The following is a 10,970-nucleotide window of genomic DNA, read 5'->3' on the forward strand; positions in this document are numbered from 1 at the left end:
CTGGCTGGCCAATGAACCTCAGAGATCTGTTTGGGGGCTATAGTTGCAGACCACCATTCATGGCTTTATACATGAGTGCTGAGGATCCAAACACGGATCCTCATGCTTATGCCACGGGTGGTTGACTAAGATAGATGTGTTCTCAACTCGTATATAACTAGCGTCATCAGAATGCTCTAAGTAGTTGGGGTTTTTGTTTGGTTTTTTGTTTGTTTGTTTTACATTTGAAAGTAGTTGCAGGGGTGTCATCTATCCTTTTGAACACAGGTACATTGATTTAAGTTCAGTCTCTTTCTAGTCCAGTGGCCATTGGCATTGGCACACCGAACATGTAGGACCCTTGGAGTGTGATACTAAACACGGCTTTATTTCACTCTCCCATTTTCCATTTGAATTTGGCCACTTCCCTTTTCCTGTCACGCTTTGGCAGTTTGACACACTGCATGGCCTTGGTGGTTACTCTTAGCATTAAATTTTTCATGATGCCCTAGCTGATGCCAAGAACTTCGTTCCTGTGTTAATGTTGATGGTGCCCCAGCCTGAAGGACTAGAGACATGAAGCTCTAACGCTCTCCCCTCATCTGAGCCTTCCTTCCCTTGCCTCGCATTCACTGACCTCTCTTGAATGGGCACAGAACGAAAATGAGGACAACTACAAAACAAGACTGCGTGTTCTCCACATTTGGTCACGGAAGCTAGCCATCCCTTATACTTTCTTCCCAGTACCTCTCCTGGAACTCTCCAGCCACATTGCTACTGTAGTGAGGATTCCACATCAGCAGGCAAGCCTCTCCTGATCTCTTCTTTAACTTCTTTATCCATCATTTTACCTCAATCTTCTGTCAAGAGCCTTCTTACCCTGGGTTCTTTATGAAGTAGCTATTTCTCAGGTGGGTTTCCCACTAATACACCAGAATTGTTGAAACTGTGAGCCTATATCAGAGAGAGGAACGATGCCTCAGAAAGTCTGTTGCTTTGCTTTAAATCAGGGGGCTTTAACTAGCTTCTGGACTTTCAGCTTGGTTCCTTGAGTGTGAGTCAGCATCAGTCACTACTTGTGACGATTCTAGGAACTATAAAGGATGCTCTGAAAGGGTTAGCTACACTTGCACTTCTAATGAGGAACACACTCTCTCATGCTTAGGTGAGGTTTACGATGATATTTTATTCAAGCTTATTCAAAGTAACCCTCCTCACAGAATGCCCGTCTTCTAAACACATACACATTTTATAGCCTTGGTGGAGGGGTCTGGTTCTGGGTTCAGAATTTTCCGATCAGCTACTCTGGACTTTCCAAAGGATGTCTATCTCAAGACTTTATAGCTTGGAGCCTCTGTTTTTAACACCCTACAAATTCAGTTGATCAAATGGAAAGGAAATAAAACATTATGATTATTATTTCTTTTCTTTTTTTTGTGCCACGATTTTAAAACAAAGCACGGCTCTTCCCTGACTTACATATCCTTGATGGTTCTAGAAAAAAAAAATGTGGACATTGGGGAATACCAGCCCCTCACACCTACAGGAAACAGAAATGGAAATGGCCTTTAGACAGACATGGGCCCTGTAAAATGAGGGCATCTTCACTTCAGTGCAATTTCAGCATCACCCGAATTACAGTTTTCTCCGCCAGTTCACACAACATCATCTTCAGCATGTTGTCTCAGAATTTAATTTTCCTCTGGACAAAATGTTACATTCTCATTCGGCCTTGAGCAAGCTCTGTGCCCCTTTTTTATTTTCTTAAATAAGAGCTGAGACAAAGACAAATGAACAGAAGCTGCGAGGAAGCCCAGGGACCACTGAGTGGAAAGAGAAGAGGACAAGAAAACAGTTTTGTGGGTTTTCTTGGCTCAGGCTGCCATAATAAAATACCACAGACCTCCAGGCTTAAACAATAGGCACCTGGTTTCTCCCAGCTCTGGATCCTACAAGCACACAATAAAGGTGTCAGTCGAGTCAGTTTCTGGTGAGCCTGACTTTCCTGGCTTGCTATCTTCTTGTACCATCTTCACATGGAAGGGGCAGATAAAAGTGTGGATACTGGGGATTGTGGCACCAAGGTACAATGTGGAGAAATGTGGAGAAGGTCACACACATTTATCCTCTCAGAGAATTATCATCCTACTGGCCAGGTAAACTGCTTTTCTCTCCATTATGTATTCAGAGCTATACATAGCATGTATATCTATCTGTGATGCCTAAAAATTAAGGCTGTGCTGGATATCCTTGAGTCAGTCACAGGCCAAGTCTTCAAGACATTTATAGAACCTCCTGGTATAGGCAGAATAGAGACCTCTCAGTGTACCCTGGCTCTGGACAGCAGAGTCTATGGCTATATTACACGACTTATCAAAAAATATTTTCTGCACGTGGTTAACATTAAGGTCCTCAAGATGAGACCATCCTGAGGTTGGCATTAAAGATTTACAGAGTGAGACTCTGACACATCATTGCAGCTTTACAGATGGAAAACTCAGGGCTGGGGAGATGGCCTGATGAGTAAGTACACTTGGCTCTGCAAGGGTCGCAGCCTGAGCTTGTATTTTCAGGACCCACAGACAAAGCTGGCTATGCTCACACATCAAATTGTAAACCCAGTGCTGGGAAGGGGGTTGTCAGAAGGATTACCAAGACTTTCTGACCGTAAGATCAGTTCCAATTTCAATAAGAAATTTTTTATCAAAGGAGTAGTGTTAGGGTGACAGAGGAAAACAACCAACCTATGCCTCTGACCTCTTCATGCCCACAGACATGTGCACCTTCATGCCCACAGAAATATACACCTTTATGCACATGTACATATGCACCACACTCACATAAAGCTCTCTGTTGTCTATCTGTCTGTCTATCTATCTACACACACACACACACACACACACACACACACACACACATATATACACATATATATACTTCTCTACCTATCTGTCTCTGTCTCTCTGTCTGATTCTGATTCTGTCTGTCTCTGTCTGTCTGTCTGTCTGTCTGTCTGTCTGTCTGTCTCTCTCTCTCTCTCTCTCTCTGTCTCTCTTTCTCTCTCTCATACACACACACACACACACACACACACACACACACACACACACACACACACGAGACCACATAAACACAAGACTAAAGAAGGGATCTATAAATAAATATGAGTACCCTGTCTAAAATTTTGGAAATAATATCAATGTCTCTAGAAAAGAAAAAAGTTATGTTTGTTTTAGCAAAATAATTCTGTACTGGCCTTCTATTCTATAGAACAGTAAGAATAAATTTGAGTTGCCTTAAGCCACAAAGTTTTTAAACATGTCTTAGAGAATCAACATAAAACTAATACACCTGTCAGATATTTTCATTCTCTTCCCAAAAGTGGGAACCTCGCTTTTCCAGTCCAGATCCATAGTTCAAACCTCTCCCTTGCACAGAATGTGTCTTCCACCATAACCACCGTGAACTCTATTCAGGTCTGCTGACGGGCACACAATTCTATGCAACTTACAAAAGACTTTCAGCACTGGGGATTAACTCAGGGCCTTGACTATTCCTGGACAAGCACTCCCCACCCTGAACTACATTCCTACTCTCCCAGAGATAATTTGAAGTTTGTTTCTGATGCTAAGCTCCCTAAACTATGTTCCCAGGAGGGAAGGAATTAGTTTTTGTTTGCAAATTCATATTCAGAATTTAGATCTTCAACTGTTTGTTTTGGTTTGGTTTTCATATACTAAGTGTCCTAGAAATGCCTTTTGGAGATTTGACAAAGAAATTGTCATAGGCCATACTAGAAATTTGACAGGAAAAGCCATAAGACACTCTATCTTTTTCACTCTTGACTTTGTTTTATTAAGATTGTGCAATGTGTATTTGTCAGGGAGATGTTTAGTTCTACAAGCGTAGAAACTACAAAACAAACGAGAGAAATCCATACATAATTAAGGAGAATCAGCATGGTACCAGCTTCAAGTTTTCCTTCAAAATTCAGTACTAGATCCTCAGGATTTGTCTATCTTGTTTGGGAAAAAAAATCATTTCACAATTACAATTGAAAACTAAAATTACAGATAAAGAAATTAAATAATCATAACGATTCCTTCCCATGCTAATCCCTTTCTGTTTCCTCACACAGCATCACTCATTCTCCCAGGGAAAACAACATTAAAACGTGCTTCCACCCACATGCCTAAAAGATCTCTCCAAAGATACACCTACAGAGTAGGATCTGTCATATCTGCTCTTGCAGATATTCACTCCCCACATTTAAAGTCAGAAGATAGCGAAAATAGATTAAGGTAAGTCATTATAATACAAATTTGAATATTGACTGGATGGGATTATATCCCTTTGTCCCAAGCCTCTGGCCTTTAACAGCAATGGAAACCCTGTATATATAATACAAATGTTCTTGTTTCTAACATCTTATCCTAAAACCAGGTAATTTACTAAGCATTTAATAGAACATAAGCAACGTATTTTTCTGAACCAAAAGCTGACCCCAAATACATAACTTTACTCATTGCTTCAATTTCAGTACGAAAGTCTCTTCATTGCTCGGGAGTTAGAGCAGAAGTCACACTCCTTGCAAATGATAAGACTGTTGTGTTTAAAAACTGTGTTAGCCCCTCAAACGTGAAATGCATCCAGGATGATGCATCCAGCGTAGGCAGCGTTATGTTTGAATACAAGAACCTGCCTGTGGTTTGTAGAGTAACGTGTGGGACTATTAAAAAAGAAAATAGGACTGGCCAGAAAGATAATAACATTCATCAAAAGAAAGATTTGTTCAGGTTGCTGATAAAGAAAATGCAATATGAGAATTTGTTCTGATTTCCAAGATTATGGTGAGTCATTGAAGAAATATGGTAATAAAGGAATAGTAGTAAAATCAAGATAAAACCAAGTGCTAGGTGTATAGGTGATACAACCACACAATAAAGAAGCAGTGCTTGTCCCTTCAAGTGCTTCAAGTCCACTTCTAGGTTCTTGGTGACTTGTCTCCAAGTCATTCATCTAAGTATGTGGTCCGGCTCAAGACCTCTTGCTAAGCTGCACCACCTGAACTTAGCCGTCTCTTTTCATTGGCAAGCCCTGAGGATGGACCTCTCATCCTACTTACTTGGAACAGGGATATCCAAAAGGGGAACAGAAGGTCTCAGCAAATCCAAAGTGAAGAAGAAAATGCGCTGGCGAAATCCAGCTCCATGACATGAATATCTATCACTGAGCCTAGCAAGCAATGAGTCCATTATGTAAGCATTGCCTGGGTTTGGGGGCGGGCAGGAAGTAATGGTGAGCCCATTTAAAAGTTACATTAAGAAAGTTTTAGAATCATCTGAGATGTGACAGACAAATGAACCGTTGAAATTGTTATGGGAAAGATAATTAGATGTGACAAGATGCAATTTGTGAGGTAAGGCCAGAAGAGGAAGCCAGGGTACCTCAGTTCCTACAGAGACCAAGTCAAGTGAACTCAGCGTTGTTAAGCCCATCCACATGGCTAATTCACTTTTAGGTGAAAACAGTCTTTAAAATACAATCCCTGTGTTGCACTTTCAAAATCTCTAGATATTTTCCTCTGCCTTCTACAGCTTTCTGAATGAATGCCTCATCTGTTTATAATGTCAATTTTAGTTTAACATGATCTTTTAATTCTACTAACGATTGACTTTTATGATCTCTGCTTAGAGGATCTACAAGTAAAAATCCCAAAGTTGAAAATATATAACCAACATATAGACACACTAAAATAAAAGTGGAATAAATACTTGTGCTATAATGGAGAAAAAAACTTTTGATATTTGACAGAGAAATATTCATTAAGCCAGGTGGTGGTGGTGCACACTTTTAATCTCAGCACTCTGGAGGCAGAGGTAGGTGGATCTCTGTAAGTTTGAGGCTAGCCTGGTCTACAAAGTGAGCACAGGACAGCCAAGGCTACACAGAGAAATCCTGTCTCGGAAAAAAAAAAAAAAGAAAGAAATATCCATTAAATAATCATTAAAGATTTCTATTCCATATGAAAACAATGGCAAATGAACATTTAATCCCATAGTTACATGAACTAGGGACAATGAAAGGGTCACAGTTATAAATATTCCCACTTAAATTGTAAATAGATACTGGAAAACTACAATATAATAGAAACTATACTTTGGACCAAAGAGACACTGGAGAGAATAAGAGCTTATATTTGATAATTTTATCATAATTGAACTGATGAAATATAATCATTTCTGATCTACACAATGTCACATTGATTCATTTCTCTCTGCTCCTCCTTGCAAAATACAAAGAAATAGCATAAGAGATGCCCAAAGGGAAAAACTTATGAAGGATGATAAAAACAAAAATCAAGTCAGGGATCCTGGGACTAGAAGAATGATAAGCTTGCAGAGATCTTAGAGCCCAGGCCTGTGTTTATGCACCTCAAAGAACTGGTGGATTCATTCCTTCCCATGATTCAACAGAGTTTCCTCTAACACAGACAAGCCCAGTGCCACCACCACGTTGACTAGGGTCACTTCTTTTCTGATTGAGAAAAAGCAAATTCGTGGACCTTTGTGAAGAACCCACATCCACCACTTCACAGAACCAGCACAATCCCTAGCCACATCCTAAGTAGGTGGCCTTATACCCATGATAAAAATGTAGTCCTCACTCTCATTTAGGAAACTTCTCTTTGCAACAGACAGAGACCATTATAGAAAAAGCACACCCAATCAAAATGCAGAGCTGTGCCTCCCAGTCTCAACTGATACATCCACAACATAATTCATATGCCTAAGGCTCAAAACTGACTACTCTACTGGCGGTCTAGATGACTCAGCAGGTAAAGGGCCTTGTGACCAAGGCTGACAACCTGAATTTGAGCCTGAGAGCCCAAAGGAAACTTCATCCTACCACAAGGACAGTTGCTCAACCTTGTTCATGGATGCTCTAATCTAGTCATAATGGGCAGAAACTAGAAACAACCTAATGTCCCTCAAGAGAAGAATGGATAAAGAAAATGTGATACATTTACACTATGAAGTATTGCTCAGTTATGTAAAAGAATGAAATTTACAGGTGAATGGACGGAATTAGAAAAAAAAATTATTCTGAGTGAGGTAGCACAGACCCAGAAAGATAAATATGGTATGTATTCACTTATATAGAAATAGTCACCATTGAATAAATGATAACCAATCTACAATTTAAAGACCCAGAGAGATTAGGCATAAAGAAAGGGACTACGGGGTATGTGTAGATCTCTCTGGGAGAGCAAATAGAATATGTTTTATGGGAATATGAGTGGGGGTGGGGTTACAGGAACCAATGAGTCAAGTGTGGAGGGGGTGAGGAGATGGGGTTGAAGGAGAAGAGTGCAGGAAGAAAAAACTAGAGTTGAGAATTTGAGGGGTGTTATGGAAATCTAGAGCAATGAAAATTTCCTAAGAAGGAAACCTTAATGAAGTCTTCAAATTATAAGGGAAATGGAGTCCCAATTAGACATCTTTTTGTCACCAAAGTTTGGGTTACATCTAATTGAGTTGTTGGCCAAAGGGGTCTCATGGAAATCCCAAACAATCCAGGCTGCTGCCAAAGGAATAGGTTGTCCTCCAAAAACTGACAGCAAAGTCCCATTGCTGAAGACAACACCACACAACTCATTGAACATGGAGAGGTCAAGCGGTACCTACATAGACCCTTCACCCCACATTCTAGCGTCTTTGGTACAAGAAGAGACTCTGTAGGCTACTAAAAAAGAAATGTAAGCAGCAACCCAGCCACAAGACTTTCGATCTACAGTCTGTCATGTCTGCAAAATATGCTAGGGCAAAAGTGGCACAGAGCTTGTAGAAGTAACCAAACAAAGTCTGATTTGACTCAAGGCCTTCTTCATGAGGTAGAACCCATACCCAATACTGTGAGGCAAGGAAGCTGAGGAACTATGAGAAGCCAGCCCGAAGCAAGACTCAAGGTGAGTCCAAACTCTGGAAATCTCATCCTGAGATTGGTATGAGTAGAATCACTTCCCTGCCCCCTACCCCCTGCTCCCTGCCCCCTGCCCCCTGCTCCCTGCCCCCTGCTCCCTGCCCCCTGCCCCCTGCATACATGTGCTCCAGCGCATAGAGCCCTGTGCCCCCACCTTTGCCCCGCAGAGAAGGTCATATAGCCTGGATAAACTCTCTCTCCCCTTATAAGGTAATGTCTGGCAGCACGTGGAATTCTGCCTTATGCAAATGAGGCATCTCCAGCACCCTAGCCCCAGTCAATGGTGTGCACCCTCACTCCCCAAAAGTTTAGGTAGCCTTTGCCCCTACCCCCCATTATCAATTAAGTGAGCTGTCTCACTGAAGCTGTCTCCCAAGAGTCTGTTCTCATAGCGCTAACAGTTGCCTGAGGACTCTTCTACTGCCAACCTCGCTTCCCCTCTCAAAATCCACCAGTCATAGCTGCTGATCAAGGCATGAGAGGTGAGGAAACAGAGCCTCAATGATACAATACTGCTTGGATGACCAAGAATCAGAAACTATATAGCCCAGAGATCTAGAGTAAACCAACTACTACTGGTCTAAAAAACAAAACAAAACAAACAATAAAATGACTCCTGGTGATATTCTGCTATACTCATAGATCATTGCCTTATTTACCCATTATCAAAGAAGCTCACCTCCTGAAGCAGATGGTAAAAATATACAGAGACCCACAGCCAGACATTGCACAGAGAGAGAGAGAGAGAGAGAGAGAGAGAGAGAGAGAGAGAGAGACAGAGACAGAGACAGAGACAGAGACACAGAGACAGAGACACAGAGACAGACAGAGTCACAGAGAAAGACAGAGATGAAGAGACAGAGAGAGAGAGAGAGAGAGAGAGAGAGAGAGAGAGAGAGAGAGAGGCTGACAAATAGACAGACAGATTGACCAACCATGGAACATACAGCTCTAAATGGGATGTCTCCATCAAACCCACCCCTCAGAATTCAGGAAAGCCCACAGAAAAGTAAATGGAAAACATGTAAGAGCCAGGGGGATGGAAAACACCAAGAGAGAAAGGGCCTCTAAATCAACTGAGCAAAACTCCTAAGAACTCGCAGAGATTCAGGCAACAGGCACAGGGCCTGCCTAGGTCTGCACCAGGTCTTCTGCATACATGTTATAGCTTTCAGCTTAGTATTTTTATAGGACTTCTGAGAGTGTGACAAGGGGGTCTCTGACTCTTGTGCTTCCTCTTGCAGCTCTTTTCCTCTTGTTTATTTGCCTTGTCCAATCTCTTTGTGATGGCTTTTGTTTTATCTTACTGTGTTTTATTTTGTTATGTTTTGTTGTTAACCTTTTAGAAACCTCATTTTTTTCTGACAAAAGACAGAAAGAAAGTCAATCTGGATGGGAGAGGAGCTGAGGAGGAACTTGGAGGAGTAGGGGAAGGGAAGCTATAATCAGGACCTATTGTATGAAAAAAGAATCTGTTCTTAATGAAAGGGGAAATTAAAACCAGCCAAATTAAAATAAAAGGCAAATGAGAAAAGATTAAATTTATATATCAGTTGTCATTAGCATTAAAAAGTTATCCTCTGAGAAGAAAATGTTAAAAGGAAGAATAGATATTGTCTTAGTTAGGGTTTCTATTGCTGTAAAGAGACACTACCACAGCAACACTTATAAAGGAAAACAATTCATTGAGGCTGACCTATAGTTTCAGAAGTTTAGTCCATTATCGTCATGGTGGGGAATATCACGGAAAGTAGGCAAACAAGGTTCTGGAGAAGGAGCTGAGAGTCCTACATCTTGATCTGCAAGTAGCAGAAGGGTCTGTGTGTGTCACACTGGGCATATCTTGAGCATATGAGACATCAAATCCTGTCCGCACAGTGACACATTTTCTGTAAACAAGACCACACTTACTCCAACAAGACCATATACCCTATGGTCAAGCATTCAAACATATGAGACTGCGGGTGTCGTACCTATTCAAGCCAACACACATATGTAGCAGTAGAAAATATTTGTTAGTCAAGTGTCTGACAAAGAACTTAAGTCTAAAATATGTAAGGATGTTCAAGCCCCAACAAAAAGGACAAATAATAAAGAGTGGGCACTTGTAGGGATGTTTAAATTCATTAGGTAGTGAGAAGAGGCAAACTGAGGCAGGAATGGGCTGTCGCCATGTTTATAAAGTATGCATCTACCAGAATGGCTAAAATAAAATAATGACAAAGCTAAGTACTGGCAAGCAAGTGGTGACTCAGTCACACGTTGTTAGTGGGAGTGTGAAATGGTATAGATCCTCTGATAAACTGGTTGGCAGTTCTTACAATAGGAAACATGCAATTAGCACATTATACAGCATTTCCAATAGTGGGTCTCTATGCCAGGGAAATGCTTATTTTTATATAAAACCCTAAATACAAATGTGCAAAGCACCTTCTCATATAACCAGAAGACCTTCAACAGGTAATTATAAAAAATACCGAGAACACACAGTGCACATATACTTCAAACTCCACCTATGTAGACTGAGCAGTGTGTTCATACATGTGTATGTTGGTGCATGGGTGTGTGTGTGTGTGTGTGTGTGTGTGTGTGTGTGTGTGTGTGTGTATGCGTATGTGTGTGTGTGTTAATTAAACAAAAAAGACCATGAATTTTAGAGAAAAGATCAAGAAGGTTAACTGAGGGTGATGAAATAGAGGAAAAAGAAAGGGAAGTGATAATTTCATAAAAATGAAAAACTTAAAAGAAAAATATTAATAAATTCAACAACTTACATGGATTGCCTGAGATTAACTCTGAATAAAAATACTTTAAAAGGTCATATGCAATGTAGGTGCATGTAAAGAGCATTTTGAGATGACATGTTTGTGAATAAAGAACACGTTATCTGTGAAGATAATGGTGGCAGAAAGGACTTAGGCGTTGCTGTAAAAGCAAATAGGAAAGTCCTTTGTAGTGTCAGGAGTGATCAATCCCTTAGTGGTGGGAGAATACACACAAGTGATAAG

This window comes from Acomys minous (assembly GCF_964271855.1).
Source record: "Acomys minous genome assembly, chromosome: 3".
NCBI lineage: Eukaryota > Metazoa > Chordata > Mammalia > Rodentia > Muridae > Acomys > Acomys minous.